The 14,024-nt window shown below is 43.8% G+C and overlaps 2 protein-coding genes across 5 annotated transcripts in view; one reads left to right on the top strand and one right to left on the bottom strand.

Annotated features, from left to right (window-relative positions):
- Window positions 1-14,024, bottom strand: part of LOC135374141 (zinc finger protein 845-like) — a 257,280-nt gene that overhangs the window by 47,991 nt on the left and 195,265 nt on the right. The gene's annotated exons all lie outside the window — the stretch shown is intronic.
- Window positions 8,994-14,024, top strand: part of LOC135374124 (uncharacterized) — a 30,539-nt gene continuing 25,508 nt past the window's right edge. The window contains exons 1-3 of one of the 3 annotated variants that reach the window (XM_064607135.1): window positions 8,994-9,100; window positions 10,601-10,725; window positions 10,866-10,958. The gene's annotated coding sequence lies outside the window, so the exon portion shown is untranslated. Of the gene's footprint in view, window positions 9,101-10,600; window positions 10,726-10,862; window positions 10,959-14,024 lie in introns of all 3 variants that reach the window. The other 2 variants (XM_064607134.1, XM_064607136.1) reach the window with 2 other exon arrangements.

Below are 14,024 nucleotides of genomic sequence, written 5' to 3'. Positions count from 1 at the left end.
AGCTTTCGTGCGCGACCTTGTTCGCCACTATCTTTGAACGTAGTTCAACCCTATCAAATTGGTGCCAGTGTCGAACATTATGACGTCATTTGTTTACAAACAAGGAGAGGTCTATTATTGAACCAAAGTTTTGCACAGAAAATCCGCAAGTATTGCACTTTTTACTTTTCCAATTACTGGAAACTTGTTTATTTTTAAATAGTGCATAATCTTACTCAATGCAACACTTGTCGTAGATTTTGTTTATAAAACTCGGGTTGTAGAAAAATAATAACTAAAAAGATAGAGAGCAGACACAGAGGAATAATTTATTTGAAAATCAACGACGCCATCTCGAAGAAATCACCCCGGTGCACGAGGGTTGCAGGGACAGACCTGTGGCAAAAGAGTTGCAAGGCATCACACCAGATGGCTCCACCGATGTCGATACGCATGAAAGAGAGAGACAGAGCAACAAAATACTGGAGGGGAATAAACATGGCAACAAGAAAGACACTGTTGAACAAGTATGAGATCATGTACAAAATATTACTCATTGCGAGGGAAAAGGACGAGCGCGAAGCTAGCCATCGGGGCGCTCAGGCCTAACTACAGTGTTTGGGCTCATTCTGGTTTGCTTGGAACACAGAAAAAGTACTAGGTGCGGGTAAAAATTCAAGAAGACACTGCAAATCAACTCTAAACATGGGGCAGTGCATACACTGGTCATGTTCGCATAAAACGAACTCGCAGCTAGGCAAAAATGTGCCAAGACCGGACACGTCGGGGAAAAGGTTTAACCACTACGTTAAATGACTCATCCTTTGCCCTGCAGCCATGGAGCGTCCGCTCGCGTCGACAGCCAGACCAGGCTCCCACAGCTTCCCATAGAGCCCATAGTTTGATATAATTCAGGCAACGCTGGGCATGCAACCAATGAAAAAGCACGGTGATGCGTACCATTCGGCAAATCAGGAGTCAGTTTGGCTCCCCTTTCGGCCGGTCCTGACTACCATCGACTTCTCATCGTTTTCATGTCTATTCGCTCGTTATTCCGCATTTCAAAACAACTAAGACAAGTTTTGAACAAATCACATACGTTTAGTGCACAGTATTAACTGAGAAGTCTCTCAGAGTCCAAAGCTCCTTGCGTTCGTTGACAGACTGCAATCAATCCGTGAAGTGGGCGGAGCTAATAGTGACCAATCAGATGGCCTAGAACTGGATTTTGGCTTAGAATTGAATTAAAATGGGCTTCTCTTGGATTCGAGAGAACTCTTGGCTGTAGGACCTCTCCGTCTACTACTAAGCTCTCTGTGCCGTTCCTTGATTGGCCTTGTCCGTGCCAAAGGACGCTCACCAATTCGCCTTGCCCAAGTGACGTCTACAGAAAGGGTATTCAGGAATGCTCTCAGTATCCGTCATCTGTTGTTGCCATTTCATTACATTAAATTGTAGAGAAGGAGCTCCATCAATTCCCGTCGGATTTTCGGCGCCATTGTCTGTGATGAACGAGGAATAGAATGGCAATAGAGTTCAGGTACCCACCGCGACGAATGCGATGCTCCCCTTAAGTTACTCTCACATGCATTTGTTTACTCACTGTTGCCGCCCACCTTCACACATACCGATTCAGTACAAGCAGTTATTTTATTGGAATTAAATACCTTCTTTCCTTTTACAAGGTGCTTTAAATGCATGTGCAACTGCAATTTAACTGCAATTTAATTAACGTCCCTAGCAGAAGACGGGTGTTTAAGCAAGATGTACTCTGCCACCAAGTTGCTGGCGGCCTCGGTTGGCGGGTTCGAACCCGCGGTCTCAGGATCAGAAGGCGAAGTTTATGTATTTCCCATAGTCGATCAACAACGTGTTAGATAAGTTACACTTAGGAAGAATTATATATCTATATCTTGCCCCTAAATTGTTTTTTATTAAACAAAGTTATCAAGTTATGCTTCAAAATGCTTCAAAATACTTTCAAATGACTTTTCAGTAGAACATAGACGATACGAAGGCAGAAAAAATAGACGATTTCAAGGTGCCGGTGGCGAGAAAATCAGAAAGTGATATTTATACGGTAGGAATGACTGATTTATTTACGCACGGTAAACACGACTTTCGTGCACGAGACTGTGCTTCTTCGGGTTACAAAAATATAAACATGTTTTAGTAGAAATCCAGCGAACCGGCAGGGAACTCCCTTCGTGTTTTCAGTAGAAGAGTTTTTTTTCCTGGCTTTTTAAACGCTTTTGAAGAGAGGATTCGAAAGTTGCGAGATTTGTAACTTTGTCATTTACCAGGGTGAATGATTTTTATTTACGATTGACGAATTTTCATCATTGATAATGTCGATATGGAGCGTACGATATATCATAACGTTCCTCCTTCCTCATGGCGAGGTATCAGTCTTTGAAGATCCGCTAGTACACAGCGCACACGAAAAATGTCGTCCGTTGATACTAGGAGTGCCACGAGTATTCAAGTACTCAGTATTGTTAAGTCTGTATATTACGCCAGTCCTATGTGGTTTCTTCTGTCCTCGTCTGTTAGCATCCCTCAAACTGCACACGTCACATATCTTGGTGCGTGATATTGCAGTTTCCACGTGGATTCGGGCCAAGCTATGCGGTAGTTTGTATTTCGCCAGCTGTCCAGCGCGTTGCTTCCTATCCCTTTCGTTGGGCCTCGGAGGAATTTTTAAAGAAAATTCCTCGTTAGCGGCACGAAGCAACTGTGGCTATGAGCAGCGTACAGATGTGGACAGATGGAGAGAGGACGGCAGCAAGGAGTGAGAGGCAGAGTGGTTGGTATGCGTCCTCGGGGGAAAACATCAGACAGCAGAGAAGGTGCGGGGATTGGAACCCGTTTCACCTCACAGTCTCGGCATTGAAAGCGGCTACCCTAATTACTTTGCCCGGCAGCTGGTCCTCATAGTGGAACATCGTTGCGAGCACCTCATTACTTCAGCCCAACACGCAGTAATATATTGTCACGGATGAAAACAGACGAGCGAGACGGCGAATAATCGGCGAACGCTTTATTCTGGCTGCTTAGCTGGCTAACACGAGAGCGGTAGCTCTTAGACAGAACTAAGGTAAAAGAATAATGCTCCGACTGGGAGCTCACAAACTTTTATGCACAGCGGTGAACATTGTAGAAAGCGCGCGTCGGTGGAGAGGAGGAAATACAGAACCCAGGCAGCACAATGTACCGAAAGTTGAGTACAATAGGGGTGGGCCTTGAACCACCTAGGGGTGGAAGGCCTTGAACAGACTCTTGAAACTAAGGAACATTCATAAGACACGTACCGTCCACCCCTATTGCACTCGACTTTTTGTGCAATGTGCTGCTTGGGAAGCCTCTCCAATGTCGTCGGCCGGTCCTTGATTGATGCGAGCGAAGGAGCAGATGCTTCCAGGAGGATCGCTTGCAATGTAGCGCGACGTGTCGCGAGCTCCAGCCCGTCGTACGACGCCTCGTTGCCTGTTGTTGTTGTTGCGTGTGTCGGCCAAAGACGATACGTGGCAATGTTAATTTGGTTTCCTAGCAACAGCTTCGGCTCTTGTTCTCTATCCTGGGGACATGGAGCCAAGCGAGGTGCCTCTCGTGCAGGTTACTTACGCCCGCTGGTGCCGAGCCGTGGCGCTGGTGTCATATGAAAGCGTCGTCCCGCTAAGGAGTGTGACACCCTGACTGCTCCAGCTATAGACAAGACTGTAGTCGAAGTCACTTTAAGTGTTCGTTGCATCTATTCAAATCAGCCTACTGGAACAGAGTGCCTGTCTCGACCTTAACGTTCACTGTCTCTATTACGCATTATCGATATGTAGTATGTGTAATGCACCGACACGCCGAAATAACTATACGGGCTTCAACATCGACGATGAATTAGTTACATTTCTGTTCCATTAACTTCAATTCTAACAGTTCCACTTCTGAGTAGGTTCGCAACCTCTGACTCTTAATTGCGTGACAGCGAAAATAGGTGAGAATAGTGAAATAGCGAATTAGAAAATGGTGGAATTTTGTACCAAATATATCGGAATGCATATGTAATCACATACTGAGGGCACACGATATCGATCCATAGTGCGTAATTCCAAGTGAAGGCTCCGTGCGTTCCTATCGCTTTATCAGCCGTTTTCGCGCCGACGGCGCACAAGAAGAGGCCTTATCTAGCCAAGAGGCCGTCAAATATAGCGTTTGCAACAGGTTCTGAGAATTGATAAGCACCCGCATTGCATTGAACACTTTGGAAGCAGCTGTTTCTTAGTATTATTTCTTGACAACTCCAAAGACAACTGTTGCCCTGTACGGCGAACAGGCCGCAACAACTGGAGAGGAGGATTGCTCGTGATTGGCGGACGAAGTTCTCACGTGATCAACTTAAACCAGACGTCACTAATCCAGTGGCTAAGTTGGAATGGTGGATACGGGCAATTAAGTTTAAGAAGAACAATATGGCTATATTTTCTCCTGAAATTCAAAAATAATTTAATTTGTTTTTCATTAAACAAGGTATCATAGGCTGATTCGAAACAATTTGCTATATATTGTTTTTTCCTGGTTTCTTAAACGTTTTTTTAAAGAAATGATTGGAAAGATTCGAGTTTCGTATGATTCAGAGAACTTTCCTTGGTTTTGGATTCGAATTGGGAACCATCTGGATTCATCCCATCTCTAATATGAATGCGTAGTCCTAAATAGTTTATAGTTACCTATTTATCCTTTCTCACCATTAGTTTGCTTTTTGAGTCTTAAGTTTGGCCCAATATTATCATTCACTCTAATTTACTTGTTGTTATTGCCGTCGTTGTTTCACGTCGTTGTGCGAACTTTGAATGTTGGTGTCTTTTATAAAACATTCATCGACTAGACCACTCTCGTGTGGAATTGCTCTTCATGGCTTCGTGCGTTCTTACCGCCTTATCAGTTGTTTTCGTGCCGGCGGGACCCAAGAGGAGACCTTATCTAGCGAAGAGGCCATCAAACACGCCGTTTCCAACAGGTTCTGAGAATAGATAAGCACCATAATTGCATCAAAGACTTTGGAAGCCGCCGTGTTATTTTTTCTATTATTTCCTGACAACTCTTTAAGACAACAGCTGCCATTACGGGGAACAGACGGCGACAACTAGAGAGGAGGATTGCACAGTTTTACTGGTTTTAACAAGAGAGAGGACAGTAGGACTGGCTAGAATGTCTGTTTAGTTTATTAATATATCTGCATCGTCGAAGACTTTAGAGCAGCGAAGAATGAATTTACGAAACAAAAGGAAACACATCTTGCACGCGCATGACATGCGTGCATACAGATATAAATGGATGCATGTAAACAAACAAACTCTAGTTGTACGATAACATAATCAGAAAACAAAGCGCTATTCGATTTACAGACAACATTCTTTGACAAACTCTTCCATCGTGATGTAGTGCAGTTGAAGGAAGACGTCTGTTCTGAAGTCATATTCTCCAAGTTGTCTCGAATGATGGACTACAGAAGACATATTGTAGGGAGAAGCAAATACCCGGAAGGTTTTAATGCAGTTCCATTATAATACCCACTCTACAAACATATTTATGTCGAATATCATCACTTAATCATCATTTCAGGAACATTTCCGTCGTAAATAATACAGGGACAAGGCAAATATGGCGTCACCATTTCGAACGTTCTCCATTGGAGCATTCTACAAACGAATAACTTTCGTGTGGGTAGCGTTAACTTTACAATTTATAATTTCCTTCGCATTACCGTCTATTTAGGACTCGTGCCTTATGCGAACTTCGTCTCGAGATTTTACCGGCCAAATCGAGCACATCGACTCACTCCAATCTTCCTTATAACGCCAGAGGAGCTGCAAAGCTGTTTGCCTTCTATAGTCCAGGAAGGGTAGAACAGAGTTGCATAAGGTCTGGAAAGACAACAGGGATTGTACCAAAGAGATTCCGTAATGTCTTCAATCCAGAAATTTAAAGAAAAAGGCTTAAAAGGGAATCTCGCTCTCACTGTGGGGGAAAGTGGCAACAATATCCTCTCCTCTATTAAATTTCACCCGCATTATACCACCTTCATTTACTAAGATACTCGCTCCAAAGCAACTATATGTGATGACGTCATCTCTGCTCTCTCAAATAAAGCATAGACTATGAATGTGAGTTCCCCACTTTCTACACTACTATACTTAAAAGAAATCCAGAGTGAGGTGAGGTCCCTGATGCGTATATATTTCACTATTATTTATGCTGCGTGGTAGCGTTTCACTGTGTAGTTGCGATTTTTTTTTACTGTTCTCACAGGGTTCGTAAATTATTTTTTATCAACTGTATAGCATATTTTTAGAAGCGGAATTTTCTTGCGCTTATCTTCCCTGATCCTGCAACTCCTCTGCGACTCATAATGTATTAATTTGTATCGTCACAGTAAATAACGTATGTTGCGTCCGGAAGGTGATTACTTAAAAACCCCAGGGATCACCGCGGAGCGTGCCCTTGCTTCTCCTCGGATTAATATAAATCGCCACTCTCACCGATGGTCGCTCAGAATTCCCACCTATTTGTGCCGTCTGACATTTTTTTCCTTTTTCGGTGGGCGTGTTACGGTTATTTTGAATGTTCCTTATTAATGTTACTGTCCCTAAATATCTGCGTAGTTTTCCCAGCATTGCCCACCCTCTTATCGTCTCACGCGATGTGTAGCATCCGCAGTGGGGAACAATCTCACTTGCCATCCCTTCTCGTGTCTGGTGGTGTCTTTCTGAACAATTGCTGTCGGCTCTTTCTCATAGTTCGTTATATCAAGTGTAAGTTTAATGATGTCCTGGCTAGGAAAGGTCACCTTAGGTGGTCCGCAGGTACAAAAACAACTGATAAGACGATGAGAACCCATGAAGGCATCACGTGAAGTATCCTCTCGAACCTTATCTATTTCTTAGTCACCGTGCAGTGAATGTGTGTAAGTGTTGCTCAGATAGGGTATAAGACTTTGTAATATATAATATTTTTCCCTTCTAGATTAATTAATGCAAATTATGATACACATTTTTATATTTGTGTAGTTTTGTTATGTATAAGATATTACAATTGTAACGGTCATTCATGAATATAAACGTAATGTCCACGTGAAGGTTGTGTCTACGAGCGGTTGTTTTTAAAGCGGTTGTTATGAGCGGTGGAATTCAAGCTCAAGAATATTACAGACATGGGAGGGGGGCACTTAAAAGATTACGGACAGTTTAGGAGATCTTTTACAGTTTAGGAGGATGACCTTATGAACGTCTTTTGTTGCCGGAAGATTTAGCGCAATTGTTATAATCTTTTTTATATGTGTTTATTTGAATTCCGTGTGAGCGCCGCGAGGCAACTGTGGCTATGAGTGACGTACAGACGTGAACAAATGGAGAGAGGACAGCAGGAAGGAGTTGGGGACAGGTGGGTTAATGTGCATCCCGGGCCAACTTCAGGGAGATCTGTGGGGGACATTCTTCTGTTAAGTCTTCGTAAAACACAGGGAAAACATCAGACAGCAGAGCCGGTGACAAGATTCGAACCCGTGTCAAGTCCCAGTCTCGACGTAGCAAAGTGATCCTCCTAACCACTATGCCACGGGTGCTGGTTTTGGTATAATTCCACTCTTAAAGTAGACATCGGCAGGGAGAAGCAAATACCCGGATAAGGTTTTAACGCAGTGCTATTATAATACCCACTCTACAAACAAATTTATGTCGAATACCATCACTTCATCATCATTTCAGGAACATTTCCGTCGTAAATCATACCGAGACCAGGCAAATCTGGCGTCACCATTTCGGGCGTTCTCCTTTGGAGCATTCTACAGAGGAATAACCTACGTGTGGGAAGCGTTAACTTTAAAATTTATAATCTCCTTCGCATTACTGTCTATTTCGGACTTATGCCTTATGCGAGCATGGTCTCGAGATTTTATCGGCCAAATCGAGCACATCGACTCACTCCAATCTTCCCTATAACACCAGAGGAGCTGCAAAGCTATTTGCCTTCTATAGTTCAGAAAGGATAGAACAGAGGTGCATAAAGTCTGGGAAGATAGCAGGGATTGTACCAAAGAGATTACGTACTGTCTTTTTTTTTTTTGTTGCTTAGAAATGGTACGGTACAAGTACATAGAAAATTGGGCTGAGAGGGCAAGCCCTGTCGAACAGCCCAGGAAGAAACATGGGCATATAACAATGTTACATGAGTCTTGTGAGGATTTTTCAGAAAAAAAAAAGGATGGAGGTGGAGGTTAAGCAGCAGACGAAAATGAAAATACGTGTTATTGTGGAAATAACAAAGTTAATACCTATAAAATAAGCTGTTTGTAGCCAAAAAAGCGAATAAACAAGGTGACACAGTATGAAATGCACAAAATCTCAAATGCAATAAATCAAATGATAAAAGGAAGTTCATACATGTGAGAAAACAAACAAACAAACAGGAACAAAGCATTTGTAGCCGAGAAACAAACTGTCAAAGAGAACACGGTTTATGTCATATGTAGAAAATGGTTCCTAACGGCGTGTTTGAACTTCCCGGGGTTTGAAGTGGAGCGTAATTTAATGCACAGATTAAAAAAAGAGTTTAAAAGGGATTGTGTTGAATCTCGCCCTCACTCTGGGGGAAAGTGCCAACAATATCCTCTCCTCTATTAAATTTCCTCCGCATTATACCACTTTCATTTACTAAGATACTCGCTCCAAAGCAATCATGCCCGATGACGTCATCTCTGCTCTATCAATCAAAGCATAGACTATGAATGTGAGTTCACCACATTCTATACTACATTTGCTTAAAAGGCATCATGTACCAAACCATGCTATGCTACTATACCATACTATTTTACTACTCAAGCCACGATTTATCATTTAAATACTGCTTGCAGTATAGCGGTGTAACTCTATTCCTTCAATCTTACTCTAGACCCACATTCCCACACCAGGAGGTGACACTTACTCGCACGACAAACAAAGGCGCGGTGAAAGATAACGCCTTATCTGCCTTCCACATAAGCAGGTTTCCCATAAGCGTCCCTCCAGACCCCGCCAGATGATCGATGGAGCTCCATCTCTTCACGTGAACATCACTGAAACTCAAGAGTTAGGTGAGATCCCCAATGCTTATATCTTTTACTATTATTTATGCTGCGTTGTAGCGTTTCACTGTGTAGTCCCGATTTTTTTCCCTGTTCTCACAGTGTTTGTAAACTGTACGTACCCTGCGTCTGGCTAGTTAAATTTCCCAAGGATCACCGAAGCCCTTGTTTCTCCTTGGATTAATATAAAGCGCCACTCTCACCGATGGTCGCTCAGAATTCCCACCTATTTGTGCCGTCTGCCTTTTTTCCCTTTTTTGGCGGGTGTGTTACGGTTAATTCGAATGTTCGTCATTAATGTTACTATCCCTAAATATCTGCGTAGTTCGCTCATCATTATCTCCTTATCGTCTCAACACGATTTGTTGCATCCGCAGTGGGGAACAATCTCACTTGCCATCCCTTCTCGTGTATGGTGGTGTCTTTCTGAACAATTACTGTGGTCTTTTTCTCAGAGTTCGGTATATAAAGTGTAAGTTTAATGATGTCCTCGCTAGGAAAGGTCACCTTGGGCGGTTTCCAGGTGCAAAAACAACTGATAAGACGATGAGAACCCATGAAGGGATCACGTGAATACCCATTCGAACGTTATCTATTTTTTAGTCACCGTGCAGTGATTGTGTGTAACTGTCGCTTACATAGGGCATAAGACATCGTAATATATAATCGTTTTCCGTTCTAACTTCATCAATGCGTTTTATAATACACATTTTTATATTTGTGCAGTTTGTCAAGTGTATGATATCACAATTCTAACGGTCATTCGTGAAAAATATAAACGTAATGTCCTCCATGAAGGGTGTGTCTATCAACGAGATGGCTATGAGCGGTTGTTTTAGGAGAAATTAAAGCTCAAGAATATTACTGACATGGGAGGGGGCATTTAAAACATTACGAACAGTTTACGAGATCTTTTACAGTTGATGAGCATGACCTTATGAACGTCTTTTATTGCCCGAATACTTAGCGCAATTTTTATAATCTTTTTTATATGTGTTTATTTGAATTCCGTGTGAGCACCGCGAAGCAACTGTGGCTGTGAGCGGTGTACAGACGTGAACAAATGGAGAGAGGACAGCAGGAAGGAGTTGGGGACAGAAGGGTTAATGTGCGTCATGGGCCAACTACAGGGAGAACTGTGGGGAACATTCGTCTGAGTCTTCGGAAAACCCACGGAAGACCTCAGAAAGCACAGCCGGTGACAGGATTCGAACCCGTGTCACCTCCCGGTCTCGGCGTGGCGAAACGATCATCCTAACCACTATGTTAGTTTTGGTATTATCCCTTATAATAAAGGAAACCTCGACCGTCCACCAATCATCGTTTCGTAGCATGCTTTCTGCCACATACATCTTGGAACGCCAAGGGAAGTATGTAATTACAAAGCATGGAGCGGGCCTTATATGGAATTTGAGACAACACGCTTTCCGCCACGCTTGTGACGTCACGTGTCATCTCTAACGATGGCAGATCATCAGGGCGGTTTGTAAGTCACGTGGCACGTTACAGGAGGGACATTGGTCTGACCTTGGAAAACCCATGACGACGAACCAGGAAACCATCAGTGCAGGGTCCAAAGACTGACACGTGATCCGCGGAGTACTTGGACAAACATCACGTGATGTCCAACAAAGGTATGTGAGACTCTAATACTACTATAGGCTCCATGGTGCGATGTTACAGTAAGCCACATAACATAGTTGGTCCCTGTGACCTTGGTCACGCTCGCATTCCCTCGACATTTATTTCTTTATTTTTTACTTTGGCGTAGAAGGTATTCGTTGAGCCCTTCGACGACACTCTTTCATCCAACCAAGGGCACCCAGGGGAACTGCGACGCTTGTACACTCCTATAACATCGAATAAGGTAACTTCTGTCCTTCTGTCATTCAGAATGTTATTTCGTCTTCTGATCTGTTCAAAATGGGAGTCTTGCGCCTCCCTGGCAAGATAGAGAACAAAATCAATGTCTGCTGACGTCACAGGTTCCTTCGTAAAGCGATACGGAAGTCGACCTTGATACAGAACCTATAATCGGAACAATGGGACGACGCTGAAGTAATTAATGTAAAGATAGACTGAATTGAAGAATGGATCTCATAAATCTATCTTTGAAAGTAAACTTTCCAAAGTCGATGGTCTGTATCTACGACGTGCCAATAAACTCGCAGAAAATAAAGTTTAAAAGACAAATTTATTTTACTGATAAACGAGTTCCGAATAATGCGTGCTGGACTAGCAAATCTCGACTGCGTTGGGACTAGCATCTACATTTTTGCCTTCACCATTCGATCAATCAATCAATCAATCAATCGTTCCTTATTCCTTCTTTATACGTCCGCATCTGCAAAGTATCGATTTCATTCCTCCTGAATTCCCCTTCGGACACTCCTGGGTTGCCAGACCAAACAACGGAATAAATCACGTGTCTTCAGGACCTATACATAATATGACGCAGATGCAGACTAGCTGTTGGAGTAACCTCAGCTTGAGCAAGCCTCTGCGATGGGCGACACAACCATGTCGTGTTTGTTTTTCTTTGTCACCCATCGCTCAAGTTTCCTCAGCCTGTAGTATTGGGAACTCTAATCTACTTATGTCATTGAAATCCATGTATTCACACTGTGTTTTCTCAATGTGTTGCTTCTACTTGTGAAGTATCATAAAGTTGATTTCTAAGTTTTGAGAAGTGCGCCGTCATAGTTTGCGCGATCTGCCACACGTCTCGCCACATTGCTCCACTAAGATCGCGCAAGGTTGGCACAATGTTAATTTTTTTTAAACCACCAGCAAGAGTTCGCTCGTGTCGATATCGCTGTCGTGGCTCACGTCACACGAAAAGTCATCTTCAAGTCATGGGATCTTGTTTATGTTCCGTTTGTGACTCTGTCATAAAATATGATATACGATACCTCGATCACAAAATACGGAACGTAACGTGGAACTTTCATAAAAATACTGTGGCACTCTAATGCACAACCGTAGAACTCGTGCACACCAATACGTTAGGCGCGTGACGGCAAAACGCGCTCCGGCAAATATCAGGCCGAGGAACTTGTACCTATATTATTATTGTATACTACTTCTTCTTTTCTTTTTTTTTTCGCGTGGAAAATATTTTTGCGTTTTTGAACAAAGCTGCTTTGAGGAGTGATTCGTGAAACGTAAATTCGCGACACAGGTTCCCGGGGGTGTTTTGCCCTTGCATATCGTGCCGCGGTAAATACTCGGGCATATTTCGGCACGTACAGGTCAGGACAAAAGTTTACGGAACACGCGAGCTGTGTACTTTCACCTCTGCACGACACCCTAGCGGAAAGCGGGAACAGGCGAAATGAGGCCAGTTCACTGCCTCAGAGGGGTGGACGACTGCTCTCTTAGCGACACACTGCGGTAGTTTCGGTATTAATACTCTTGTATTTGGCGGGAAACTCTAGAACCTTGTACCCCGTGGGGCGTTCTCGGGTCCCGAAAAAAATAGTCGCTGGTTTCGTGGGCGGAAACAATGGTCCAACGGGGTTCCGTGTACACAAAAATAGCTTATTTTGTGACACGTGTACGTTTGACGGCTGACATTAATTTTCTTCTCATGTCCACTTCATGTGGATTTGGCGGGAAACTTTAGAACCTTGTACCCCGTGGGGCGTTCTCGGGTCCCGAAAAAAATAGTCCCTGGTTTCGTGGGCGGAAACAATGGTCCAACGGGGTTCCGTGTACTCAAAAATAGCTTATTTTGTGACACGTTTACGTTTGACGGCTGACATTAATTTTCTTCTCATGTCCACTTCGCGTGGATATGGCGGGAAACTCTAGAGCCTTGTACCCCGTGGGGCGTTCTCGGGTCCCGAAAAAAATGGTCCCTGGTTGCGTGGCGGAAACAATGGTCCAACGGGGTTCCGTGTACACAAAAATAGCTTATTTTGTGACACGTGTACGTTTGACGGCTGACATTAATTTTCTTCTCATGTCCACTTCGCGTGGATATGGCGGGAAACTCTAGAGCCTTGTACCCCGTGGGGCGTTCTCGGGTCCCGAAAAAAATGGTCCCTGGTTGCGTGGCGGAAACAATGGTCCAACGGGGTTCCGTGTACACAAAAATAGCTTATTTTGTGACACGTGTACGTTTGACGGCTGACATTAATTTTCTTCTCATGTCCACTTCGCGTGGATTTGGCGGGAAACTCTAGAACCTTGTACCCCGTGGGGCGTTCTCGGGTCCCGAAAAAAATGGTCCCTGGTTGCGTGGCGGAAACAATGGTCCAACGGGGTTCCGTGTACACAAAAATAGCTTATTTTGTGGCACGTGTACGTTTGACGGCTGACATTAATTTTCTTCTCATGTCCACTTCGCGTGGATTTGGCGGGAAACTCTAGAGCCTTGTACCCCGTGGGGCGTTCTCGGGTCCCGAAAAAAATAGTCCCTGGTTTCGTGGGCGGAAACAATGGTCCAACGGGGTTCCGTGTACTCAAAAATAGCTTATTTTGTGACACGTTTACGTTTGACGGCTGACATTAATTTTCTTCTCATGTCCACTTCGTGTGGATTTGGCGGGAAACTCTAGAGCCTTGTACCCCATGGGGCGTTCTCGGGTCCCGAAAAAAATGGTCCCTGGTTGCGTGGCGGAAACAATGGTCCAACGGGGTTCCGTGTACACAAAAATAGCTTATTTTGTGACACGTGTACGTTTGACGGCTGACATTAATTTTCTTCTCATGTCCACTTCGCGTGGATTTGGCGGGAAACTCTAGAACCTTGTACCCCGTGGGGCGTTCTCGGGTCCCGAAAAAAATGGTCCCTGGTTGCGTGGCGGAAACAATGGTCCAACGGGGTTCCGTGTACACAAAAATAGCTTATTTTGTGGCACGTGTACGTTTGACGGCTGACATTAATTTTCTTCTCATGTCCACTTCGTGTGGATTTGGCGGGAAACTC

This window comes from Ornithodoros turicata, unplaced genomic scaffold (assembly GCF_037126465.1).
Source record: "Ornithodoros turicata isolate Travis unplaced genomic scaffold, ASM3712646v1 Chromosome44, whole genome shotgun sequence".
NCBI lineage: Eukaryota > Metazoa > Arthropoda > Arachnida > Ixodida > Argasidae > Ornithodoros > Ornithodoros turicata.
This window is presented reverse-complemented; position numbering and strand designations above follow the sequence as displayed.